This window comes from Protopterus annectens, chromosome 16.part0 (genome assembly GCF_019279795.1).
Source record: "Protopterus annectens isolate FY-2018-M chromosome 16.part0, PAN1.0, whole genome shotgun sequence".
Lineage (NCBI taxonomy): Eukaryota > Metazoa > Chordata > Ceratodontiformes > Protopteridae > Protopterus > Protopterus annectens.
Window position 1 is genome coordinate 79,059,612 of NC_056750.1, and position 13,445 is coordinate 79,073,056.

General features: G+C 40.1%; 2 protein-coding genes across 2 annotated transcripts in view; both read right to left on the minus strand.

The window, feature by feature from the left end:
• Positions 1 to 10,879, minus strand: part of LOC122790957 (ubiquitin-conjugating enzyme E2Q-like protein 1) — a 267,038-nt gene extending 256,159 nt beyond the window's left edge. Inside the window, exon 1 of the mRNA XM_044058678.1 lies at positions 10,428 to 10,879. The gene's annotated coding sequence lies outside the window, so the exon portion shown is untranslated. The remainder of the gene's footprint in view (positions 1 to 10,427) is intronic.
• The window catches only part of LOC122790517 (jerky protein homolog-like), a 67,127-nt gene that overhangs the window by 37,497 nt on the left and 16,185 nt on the right, over positions 1 to 13,445 (minus strand). The gene's annotated exons all lie outside the window — the stretch shown is intronic.

Here is a 13,445-nt window from a genome sequence, read left to right on the forward strand (position 1 = left end):
TGAGTGGATGGGGCGCTGTAAATTCTTACTGGGATACCACCCACAACCCTCCTGGACATGGGCAGTCATCACTAAATGCAATCCTAGGTACTGACTAGCATTTCTATGGTATTGCATTGGGATGACACAGCTAGGCTTAAAATGACCTGGTCAATAGTGTAGTAATCTCCTATGATCCTATTTAACCTAACCCTGACCCTAACCCTAAACACTCACAATTGCTTATACACGCACACACACACACACACACACACACACACACACACACACACACACACACACACACACACACACACACACAAAACACAAAATCTATCTCCATACCTAACCCTTCCTCTAACCCTAATCCACACATTCACACAAACACACACACTACTAATATACATCCCACCTACCTTTTTCGCAAAGCAAACATCCAACAAAACATCCATTTGATAAACTGGACATTCGCATAAACAACCCTACACTTCTGGCTGCCAACCAAGGCAAAGGTTGACCAAACAGTATGGTAGTGTTATGGAAAGGGCTTTTAAAGTTAAGATGCACATTAGGGTTAGGGTTAGCACACATTACTAAGGTTGAGCTCCATGCTGCACCTTAGTACTACGTATTAACCTTAACCCAAACCCTGGCCCTTCCCCTAACCCTAACATGCATCTTAACTTTAAAAAAGCCCTTCCCATAACACTGCCACTACACAAGACAGCTTGAACACTTACCACACAGACACAAAGCACTTGTGTACACACACACAATCACACAACAAATGTACTCAAGCACATACGCCTACTCACACGGACACGCACACACACACACACACACACACACACACACACACACACACACACACACACACACACACACACACACCTAGTATATATTCCATTTGCCTTTTTCAGCAAAGCAAACGTTTAAAGAAACATCCATTTCATAAAATGGACATTCACACAAATAACCTTGCACTTCTGGCTTTTGACCAAAGCAATGGTTGACCAAACACTTGGCACTCATATAGGTTTATATATTTATATTTATATATATAAAATCTTCCTCTACATTCTCCTTGGGCTTAGATTGGTGAAGTGTACAGCAGCTAGCCATTTTTTCAGATCTCTGCAGTACCTCTGCTTTCAAGAACCAACTATATTTTGTGATGCTAACATGGTACAGTGCTGTAACAGTTGTGTTATTGGTAACTCCACCCATGCAGACTTATTATAAAGGCATGTGGTTGGGGCCTGACTAAAAACTACAAGTACAGCAACAGGAGATTGTGCTGGCAGGTGTAGCTACCAATCTAAGACTGTGCCAACTATGAATAAAATCATCCTGAAGGATTATTTATAATCCTACTTGGTGTCCTTTGAACGCTGTGCCAATACAGAGAACTGGGAGTGAACAGAATAGGCAAAAATCATGTTTTCCCAGCTGACATGGAAGGAGCTAATTACATGTACTATGCCAACTTTAAAAAAGAACTTTCGGCCAGTGATGGAATACCCTCTGAAATACAAGCAATAACAGTTTTTCAACTGGGCTTTTAATGGTGGCAGATCAGTAAGTGCATAGATATAGGATTTAATGCATACTTTAAAATGTTGGTTTGAACCTGATAGCAACAGTAAAGTGAAACCATTAGACATTTTAGCAATAGGTGTGTTGAAAAGAACTTTAGCTACTAATATAAGAAATCAGGATGTGTTTCCGAATGATCCCAAGAACACTGACAAGCTAGCAACTTCAGTAAAATGCTTATTATACAACGCCCCCCCCCCATTAATATTCCAGAATGTGCATGCTGATTGGTCAGCATGCCCATTGTAAATTAGATTTATACTAATGGTAAAAGGTACGGTCGCCCGGACTTTTTCCATTAGTATAAGTTTTTTTTGTGTGTTGGACAGCAATGGAGAATGGAAGAGCTGTGTTGCTGTTATCTCATTATGTTAAATGAGTTTAACATAGCGAGATAACTTAAAAAAAAGCAACGGAGATCTTCCTCTCTCCGTTGCTTTTTTTAAAGCTATCTCACTATGTTAAACTTGTTTAACATAGCGAGACACCTTTTAAAAAGCAACGGAGATCTTCCTTTCTCTGTTGCTTCCACACACAGCTCTCATGTACTGCGTAACCATACACATGCACAGTACATCAGAACTGCCACAGAATACCAGACAGCTGCGGAAGAGCAGCAAGGAGGCATTATACAATGCCATTATTTAAGAAAAGTAAGTATTTTTTTCTTAAATAATGTCATTGTATAATAGCAATAACCCACTTCTGGGTGTGGGTAATGCTGGATTTACCCACAGTTGTCTTTGTTTGGCCACTCGGGCTTCGCCCTCGTGACCAAACCACACCGACCGTGAGTAAATCCAGCATTACCCACACCCAGGCGTGAGTTATTGCTTAATTAATTAATGACACAGTGTTCAATATTAAACTTTCTGTTTCTAAGTCTAAAACAGCTGTAAGAAATGTATCATCGCCTCTGCAACAGAACACAGGTATTGTGTTAATTTGTTTTAAATGTGGAGGGAGTCACATTGCTAAACTCAGTGCTACTAATATTGACCAAAATAGTAGTAGTAGAACTGTGAAAACAGAAATGCATTCCTCAGACAAAGTTATCCCTATCTAGTGTGACAGGACTACAGCTAAAATAACTGATTTAGCATTATGTCTTCATGTTACAACTAAGCTTGTGAAATGTACTGCATTTTTCGAAGGAAGCATGATTCTATCACTACTAAATTACAGAAACAAGACACCTCTTGTCAAGTGTACCCTGGTTAGAAAACAATTTTATTTTTTATGTATTTATATATCTATATACCTATATTTCTATATTTCTATCTGTCTGTTTATCTATCTATTTATCTGTCTATCTATCTATCATCTATCTATCTATCTATCTATCTATCTATCTATCTATCTAATCTATCTGTCTGTCTATATATTGTATATCTGTATCTATACCAGAAAATCTGGCAGAGTATAAAGTCCCTTTTCAGTGAAGGCCCAGGAAGAAAAGCTCCATGAATTAAATGTGAACAGAAGATGCACAGAGTAATTCAGTAGTTAAAGCTCCATTGAGGTAAACATGAACATTAATACATCACAGAAAGTTGTAATAGTTGAAAACAAAATTATAGGATATCTCAAAGATGGAACATTACATACTATAAAAACATATCAGTAAAATTTGGTCAGAATAAGCACCTTTTCATAGGTTCATAGGTAGGTACTAGGCTATTGGCCATAGGGCCTATATAAGCCTAGCCAAAAGGTACCCTGGCTTTCGCCACCCAAGAAAATTATTTTCCTGTGCCACTGTCGATCAGAGCCACAGAAGTGATCCCTGGGGTGAATTTCCTATCTCCCATCCAATCGTCAAGATTTTTCTTGAAGAGTGCTAATGAGGAGCTTTGTTTGATATAGATAGGTAGTTTTTTCCAGAGTATAGAAAGTCTCTGGGACAGGAATCTATCCCTCCAGCATGTTCTGTTTATTGTGGTGACAATGTGTAGGTCCCTAGAGTGTGTAGCTCGGAGGGATTGGGATTTCTTTAAGTGGAGCATGTCTAAAAGCTCTGGGTTTGACATAGCTTTGTGTGTTAGGCAGAGATCACCTCTGAGTAGGCGATATACGATGGAGTAAAGCTGCAGTTTTTAGAGACGGTCTGCGTAGGGCATCTGTTTGAGGCCGGTAATCTTCTTTGTGAGGTATTTCTGCGGCCTTTCCAGTTGTTGTAGATGTCTTATGAGGTACATACTGAAAGGGGCATTGTACTCTATAATGGGTCTAATGAGTGACCAGCAGAGGGGAAGAATGACTTCTTTTTTCCTGGATGAGAAACCTTTTGTGATGAGGTGTGCCACATAGAAGGATTTCCTGACTACTGTGGCAATGTGATTATCAAAGGAGATGTGTCCCAAGGTCTCTTATCACACTTTCGGTGTTAAGTAGACTACCACCTATGTGGTAGTTCATGGGTACAGAGTTTTTACCAAGGGGATGACAATGCACTTTTTGGCATTGACCTTGAGGCCATGGCTTTGACACCAGGCATCTGTCTCAGCAATGCCCTTTTGTAGGATGTCCACATCTTTTGGAGTTTTGATTATGGCTCCTAGTTTGCAGTCATCTGCGAATTTCGTTAGCCAAAGACCTTCTGTGTTAGCCTGTACTTCAGAGAAGTAGATACCAAACAGGAGAGGACCCAAGACTGAACCCTGTGGTACTCCACTTCTCACTGTTCTGAAGTTGGATTTGGAGTCTGCTACTTTCACAGTGTGGGTTCTGTCAGTGAGCCAGTTGGCAACCCATCTTGTGACATAGGGATTTATACCTAATTTAGTCAGTTTATCTATAATTCCAGAGTGGGGAATGGTGTCAAAAGCCTTGGCGAGATCTAGATAGGTTGTGTGAACCACCTTACCTTCATCTACGGCTTTGGTGACTGCTTCAAAGAAGTCTATCAGGTTTAGGAGACATGATCTGCCTTTTACAAACCCGAACTGGGTGGGGTCCTGAGTTTGGAGATTACCAATGTCATTGTTTATACGTACCATAGCCTTGCAGACCAGGCTCATTAGGCTAATGGGGCAGTAGTTTACTGACCAACAAGGTGTGTGTATATGGATATATATATATATATATATATATATATATATATATATATATATATATATATATATATATATATATATATATATATATATATATATATATATATCCATTTCAGTATTTCGAGCGCAAGAAGCCGAATCCACATAATAGCGAAAGTTTAGAAGCGTGAAATTCAAAACCTCAAATATCGGAGGTTATGAATTTCATGCTTCTAAAGTCCAACTATGGTTATGTATTCAGGTAAGTTGTGTGTGTTACGGTTGGAAGAACAAGAGGTGCTCTGGCAGATCAGAACATTTGCACACTTACCCCCAGGTTTGAATGAGTATGCATCTATAAAATGTATTCTCAAATTAAAAGCACTAAGGAGATGACCTAGTATATCATACAGCATCAGTAATGGATATACATAGATATACATTCGCTTTTATATTATAGAATGGTAGTATAAAGATGTTATTTAAGCTATCATTGTATTCTTGTTTGTAAGTATATATTTAACTATTTGGTTGATTTATTCAATTGATCGGCTTAATGAAGTTTATCAAAGCACTGCAATATAGGGCATTCTAATGTATTGTGAGGAGTTCTGTGGAATAGATATGCTTTTTATAATATGTTTTTTATAATATGTTTTTTATAACATTTTTAGCTTTTAAAAATGTTTTAATAGTTAACAGGATATGTGAGTTATGATATGGTAGGTTACTAGCCCTTTAAAATCTGGGCTTGAAGTTAATCAATTAATTTACCTTAATTGCCTTAATTTTTCATGTTTAAAAGGGTAGCTGTGAGTATTTCTGTTGTATAAGTCTGAAGAAGGCTGAGGGATCTCCTTGGCCGAAAGCGCGTACTTAAATAAACAGTCCGTGCCCGTGCTGTACTTGTCCGGGTTCACCTTTTTGGCGTTATAAACAGTCCGTGCCCGTGCTGTACTTGTCCGGTTTCACCTTTTTGGCGTTATAAACAGTCCGTGCCCGTGCTGTACTTGTCCGGGTTCACCTTTTTGGCGTTATAAACAGTCCGTGCCCGTGCTGTACTTGTCCGGTTTCACCTTTTTGGCGTTATAAACAGTCCGAGCCCGTGCTGTACTTGTCCGGTTTCACCTTTTTGGCGTTATAAACAGTCCGTGCCCGTGCTGTACTTGTCCGGGTTCACCTTTTTGGCGTTATAAACAGTCCGTGCCCGTGCTGTACTTGTCCGGTTTCACCTTTTTGGTGTTATAAACAGTCCGTGCCCGTGCTGTACTTGTCCGGTTTCACCTTTTTGGCGTTATAAACAGTCCGTGCCCGTGCTGTACTTGTCCGGGTTCACCTTTTTGGCGTTATAAACAGTCCGTGCCCGTGCTGTACTTGTCCGGTTCACCTTTTTGGCGTTATAAACAGTCCGTGCCCGTGCTGTACTTGTCCGGGTTCACCTTTTTGGCGTTATAAACAGTCCGTGCCCGTGCTGTACTTGTCCGGGTTCACCTTTTTGGCGTTATAAACAGTCCGTGCCCGTGCTGTACCTGTCCGGGTTCACCTTTTTGGCGTTATTTAAGGTGTGTGTGCGTTAAGGGATTTGGGTAGGGGCTGTGGTGTGTGTCAGTGTGTTTTGTTGCTGTGATGTGTGTGTGCGAAGAGAAAGTAGCTTGTGTGGTGGTGTTTTGTGTGTGTTTGCATGTAGTGTGACCTCAGAGTGAGAATATTTAATAAGGGGGGTGTGAGGGGTGAAGCCCCCCACATGGGGGGTGCAGGTGGGCTTGCCTCTCTGCTTTCATGTAGTAAAGTGATTGTGTGTGTTTGTGTGGTGGATGGTGTGTGTGTGTGTAGTAAAACCGTGAAATTCAAAACTTCCGGTATTCGAGGTTTTGAATTTACCAGTTTTTAGTTTTCGTTGTTTTGTGGATTCCACTTCTTGGGCTTGAGATACTGAAATTTGAAATTTCAGTATTTCAAGCTTCTGAAGTGAATCCATATATATATATATATATATATATATATATATATATATATATATATATATATATACACGAGAGAGAGTTATACAGGAATGTAATCAGATGACTGCAGGACACAAGGCAGCACCAACTTTATGAATTCATACCTAACAAGCACACACAGGTTTTTGAATGCATAATAACACAGATCACTTAGGAAAGATCTATGGTCATGGACCTACATGGACTTCAGCATAATGTTTGACACATGTCATGCATACAGGTATTAACCAAGTGAGGGACCACTACAGTGGGTTGGAGAGAACCTGAGGAGTAGGTATCTAAAAGGGCTACCGAGTAAGTGATACATCAGCACAAGAGCTGGTACTGGAACTAATCTTTTCCAAAATCTTAATGACAAGGACCAGGATCTAGTAGGCCAAAAATACTGGACTCATTGAGCAACAAAGACCATGACCCAGTATGGAGATACTTGCTTTTTGATCAGGACATGCTGCTCTGCTACAAGATGAGTGTGCCAAATAATGAAGACAAAGTAAGAAGGAAGTTACGAAAAGTTAAGAATCTGTCAGCTGCAATGCAGTTCAACAAAATGTAAGTTAATGCAAATAGGACACAGAAATCACAGAAACAGTGTGTCAGATATGAGTAAGGATTCTGTGAGCACAACCAGGAAAAGAACTTTGGGCCATGTCCTGTAATAACCTCATGTTACAGTAACAATGTAGGGAAGAAATGTATCAGGATATGGGCTACACAACGCATCACCAGAAGAAAAAGAGAAGCTGCATTTTCCCTACAACCCGTTGGTGAAGCCCCACTTGCGGTGCAGTGCTTTGTAGTGAGACGTTATCTATGTATGGACATCAACAGTGTAATGAAGGTTCAAAGGAAGGAGAAAAGCAGAAAACAGTGACTGAAGTGTAAGCTATATGGGACAGTTCATAGGGTATGTATCTGTATTCTGTGAAGCTAATGAAAAGTGTGAACATAATAAAGATAGAACAGTATCTCTCGTGAGCAGTACAGTGTTAGCATACAGGAATTCAGTGCTGTTTAGTGAATGGATGAGTGTGTGTGTGTGTGTGTGTGTGTGTGTGTGTGTGTGTGTGTGTGTGTGTGTGTGTGTGTGTGTGTGCGTGTGTGTGTGTGTGTGTGTGTGTGTGTGCGCAAGTGTTCATGCTGTATGTGTCCATGCATGTACATTTATATACATACAGACTCAAACACACACACACACACACACACACACACACACACACACACGTATGCATGTGTTTGTGAGTATGCATACAAATACATCTGAAGCATTGGTGTAGGCCTTACTGAGGTTATATAGCCTTTCTATAGACAAATATGTGGAGGTAGATAACTAAAGGATACCCAGGGAGGGGGCAAAGGACAGAAAGGAGCCATGTAATGATAGGATGATTACTTCCACTTACATCACTGGGAAGACATCTGATGTAATCCTTTAACAGGCAAGCTACTGAAGTTCCCAGGCACTAATGGTCTAGTACAGATTTACAATACCTTGGTGTCATGACAGATGTCAGTGTGAAGCAGTATTATGATTGGTTATAGATTCATAGGTTCATAGATTAGTACTAAGCTAACTGCCCTTGCAAGCTATTTTAAGCCTAGCCAATTATCCCTTGCAAGACTCAAACCCTGCACCTTGTGTTTGTAAGACAAACACTTTAACCATTAGGCCACTCTCCCAACCCATTAGTCAGACTCACTGGGCGTGGTTTGCATGAATTTCAGCTTGGCCTGTGACATCATATCATACCATACTGATCAACTGTCCAAATTTTCACAGAATGTCGAGATTTTTGCCTCATAACTTCTCAGTCTGTTTCTCATAAAATTTCTGGACTTCTGGCAACTCCCTGATGAATAAAATTGCTAAATAATGACAGACATTTGAGTTTCAGACTTCATGTGCTTCAGAAAATGCATGCTAATGCAAAACCTGTTATTCTAGCAACTTTCTAAGTTTATAAGAGCAATATTTAAATTCTGTCCCTATTTTTGGGCCTTCGTTCCCCTATTATTTTACCTCTACTCAGATTTCTTGTGCTAAGAGGTTGAGAGGTATGTATCACATCCAAGGTTCAGGGACTATGTGTAGGTCCAGATTGATAAAATGAACAGGGAACTGACTGAAGAAAGTGGTTAAAGATGGATTGTTTAGCAAGAAGCCAGTAGCTACTAAGATACCCTAGGGTGACCTATTTATGTAGGGTTAGATGTTTAAAACACTTATATTTCATCTAACAAGGAAGTGGTCAGCAGGGTGAGTCTGCTTATGATGCCAAGACTTATGCATTGGGCAGGGACTGGGAAGAGTGACCATAGGGATATAACAAACCAACAGGATATCAGATAGATGACAGCAAGGACTTCTGCAGAAAGTGTGATTCAGGGATAATGCAAAAACCACTGACATTTCAGCCAAAAATGTCAGAGGAGGAAAATGATCCAGATCCTTCTAGAAACAGGAATACGAGACAGTGAGAGTCACAGGGATGGATGCCAGGAGGCTACTGAGATTCATGAATATGAGACAGTGAGAGTCGCAGGGATGGATGCCAGGAGGCTACTGAGATTCATGAATACGAGACGGTGAGAGTCGCAGGGATGAATGCCAGGAGGCTACTGAGATTCATGAATACTTGAATGTGAGAGTCGCAGGGATGAATGCCAGGAGGCTACTGAGATTCATGAATACGAGACAGTGAGAGTTGCAGGGATGGATGCCAGCAGGCTACTGAGATTCATAAAAAAAGTGGGCTCAAAGCAGACATGTCACTAGTGTCTGGCAAGGCTGAATATGGAATACCTGGTATACTTTTACAGGCTATAAATAAAAACATTAAATCAAGCTACTAGACCTGATAATGTGTGCAAATGAACTGCTAAGATGCTGTGAGGGGCTGTCTATGAAAGCAGGGCTACAGACAATACACTGCTGTACTTTAAAGACAAAAATGGAATAGCAAAATTTGATACGTATATCTACTGTGTGAGCATAGGTCATTTGAGAAAAAATGGTGGGGCAGAGATTTAGATGGCAGTTAGGGAGAGGAACATTTAAGTTTGACCTAAGGAAGTACTTTTTATGGAGGTGGTGGTGAGACAGGAATGATTCGCTACACAGAATTGTGAAGAATGCATCAAAAAATGGGAGCTTGGAAATGTCGGGGGAGGAGGAGTGAATAGGGAGGGACTAAACAGTAGTACCTGCATATGACTATAGAATTAAGTATTTGTGCATCTGCAGTCTATATCTATATCTCTGCATCTATCTATGGTATTATATTGTGCTACAGAGAAGGAGGGAGGCATGTATACATATATAAATACATGGACATATGTACATGTAGATGGTTATATACATACTTGCACATGTGTATGTGTGTGGATTTGTATGAAAAATTTGCTTGTGTGTGTGTGTATATATACTGTGAAACAATGCACCTATCAAAACAAGGGCAACCTTGATATCAGCAAAATACGCTTTGACATTTGAAATCATGTAACTGAATGTTTAATTAATTGAGCAGTACATTCTGTATCCTATTATTTAATATCACGTTACCCATTACGTGAATTCAAACCCACTCTCAAGAATTTCTGTGGCCCAGTTAAAAGTTACTGATGAATTATTAGCATGTCTCTATAGACATTTTTATTTAAATATAACCTCAGTGAAAACAACACTAGCAACCTTCCTCTCCTACCTGACATTTGAAAAATGTGTTTTTTTGCAGTGTTCTCTCAGTTCCATAAGAAATCAGTTCACGCAACTCTCTATCTGTGATAACACACACTGTCACACATGTATACATACCTGAAATGTCAAGATCCACTTCAAATGTCCATTTTCTTTAGCACCGTAATTGCTCTGTCTGCTTGTCTTCCTCGGTCTGTCTCTCTCACGTCTTTTTATCTTCTGATGGCAACAGCTAGAAAAATGGAGGTGGTAAAGCAGGCTAAGCTATGATGTGTCTTCTGTTCCTTAGCGAAGGCATCATCAAGGAAACCTGTGAAATAATTGTCTCTCACCTCCTCAGCAGGGAATGTAAAATCCCTGCTGCTCTTTTCATCAGGGTTCAGTGTCTAATTATTATTATTTTTTGAGAAAAGGGCAGCAGGTTAAATGTGGTAATAATTTGTTAGTAGCTGAAAGGAATACAACGTGAGTCTATGCTACACAGTCTGACTACTGACTCAGACAAGGAGAGCCCATGAGGGTGTAGTAGATGGGGCAGAGAATATTTCTTTTCTTTGTGCTTGTCACACACCAGTGTCTGTGTCTTTGTGTGTGTATGTGTGTGTGCTAGTTCGTGGACGTAAGGCGTTACTATGGCAACAATAAATTAACCCTTTATGGAGGCTCTAAAGCAGTCTGCAGGGCCAGCAACTGTAGTGAGGGACAGCTAGCAAATATGAAAGAGCCTTTCCTCATAGCACATAAACCCAGAACAGCAAGAAAATCAGCTGCACTCATTTAAGAGCTCAGCGTTACCTCAAACCTCATAGCAGTGACTGCAAACCTAAAAATGGCACATCATGTACATGCTGTTTTATTATTATTCCCATTTAACTTGGTCTGTCAAAGTTTAGTATTTTTTTACGTTATATCAGTGTTAGGGAATATATGCAAATTTTCAGCATTTCATATAGGCTAAATGTGTCTACTTCTGTTTAATATGTCTTTACTTCATTGTGCTAATGCTAAAAGCATTTATTTAATATCATATTGAGGTTCTGAAACACAAAGAACTCCAGTGTCATTAAGTTATTTAAGATAAATCCGTCCTGGGTCACCACTGGCTTTGATTTCATTAATTTAATTCGGTTAGTAACATTACTGCATGATCATTACAATTTTTACTTTTTTAATTAGAGGTCAAGATAAAGTTAGGAATTTACACACATACACACACACACGCACACAAAAACATTCAATATGTACTCTGGTTGTGTGTGGATTTAACAGCACAGGCTGTTCATAGTAATAGTAGTCATGGATTGATTACCATAGCTGAATCCCTTAAAATGCCATCAGGGAAATTAAGGATTAAACATGCTAAAACAGGTTACTCTTCCAGAGAAAGTGGAACCCAGCCTGTGCACTTGCATCATTCCTTAACAATCTCCAGCTGGAACAGAAGTGAAGAATAACTGACTAATACCTACATAAAGGTTTTACTAGTGAGGACATATACCAGTGTAGACATATATTCACTCAAATCCAAAACGTTAATATTTTCTCCTCTGCTACTATGATGCTGTATACATGTATGGTACAATTAGCATTTGTGACACAACTATTACTCTGACACATGTGCACTCAAAGGATAGGGCACATATATGTTTGCGTGCAGACATATGCAGAGTCATATATGTCAATCTGATAATATGACGTTGTAGCATGAAATCACCCACTCAAAGGACAGGGGGTGCAGGGTTTACAGTCGTACTGTTACTGCCTTTGGCTGGGGACAGAAGAACCTGGAGTGTAGCTGTTCTGCCTGGAGTCAATGATGTTAGTCTAGTGACAGCCAGCATGGCTATAATCAGTAACTTCAAGGCATGCCGCCAATGTCAGTACTGAGCAGAGAATGCAATGTACACAGTATTTCTGTACCTGTTGTTGTTGTCTTTTGGCTTTTCCCAGTTAGGGGTCGCCACAGCGGAACTCTGGTCCGCTAATGATTGGCAGTAGATTTTCACGAACGCCGAGGTGCCAGCTTGATGTTCAACCTTCAACAAAGGCACGCCCATTTCGAACGCCCACCCAACCGTGGGGAGGACATGCAGACTCCACACAGAAGGCACTCCCCACACTCCGGCTGAGAATGGAACTGGAGAACCTCTTGCTGTGAGGCAACAATGCTACCGCTGCACCACTGTGGCATTATGGTAAATAAATGAAGTTAAATTGAAACTTGCCTGGTCCGTTCCAGATTAGCTATGTTTCCAATGACCATCACAAACATTAAGCCCATGTGTTAGCTCCAGTATCAGACTACAAGCATGCGGGATGCAAAATTGCCTGGTGACAGAGGTATGTCGCATAATAGAGGTATGTCATGTGATAGAGATATGTCACTGATTCAGTGCACAAACTAAGGAAGATATAATGCCGGGTAGGTTAGGGAATAAACAGGATTCTATCATGTCACCTCTAAATGATAAAGAAATGGTAAGACATGGGGAGTTAGGCTGACTAGCATCTGGGAAGATATAATGTGGAATAACAACTACAATTTGTTATTGTGCTAAATGTTAATTACATTGTGGAATGATCACTGCAGTATGGTATGAGGGAGTTAGGCAGGCAATTATGAGGCATAAGACACAGACTTTATAAACACCACCGCATAATAACAACAAAGCAAACCCAGGACTAAGGCAGAGAATTATGAGGCATAAGACACAGACTCTGTAAACACCACTGCAGAACAACAACAAAGCAAACCCAGGACTAAGGCAGAGAATTATGAGGTATAAGACACAGACTCTGCAAACATCACTGCAGAACAACAATGGTTTAGGCAGTGATTTATTCACACTACAGATTATTTAATTCTGAGATAAATTGAATTAACTCTCTTTGTTCACCTCAGGGTTTAATCCAGATCACTGTGAGTAAAACCTAACTTAGCCCAAACTTTGGGTAAGTGTTATTTATATAGTTCTGTTTTTGCCCTTCTGTGTAGCTCTTTCCAAAATAAGATGGTGTGCCTTTTTTTTGCAACATTGCTACCATTATGCAGTTTAATGGAAAATCCTTTTAACCTGTCCTGTCCTCCCAAACCAGCATGTCAAGTGCTCATTAGGATGCCAGAACTGGTAGTGA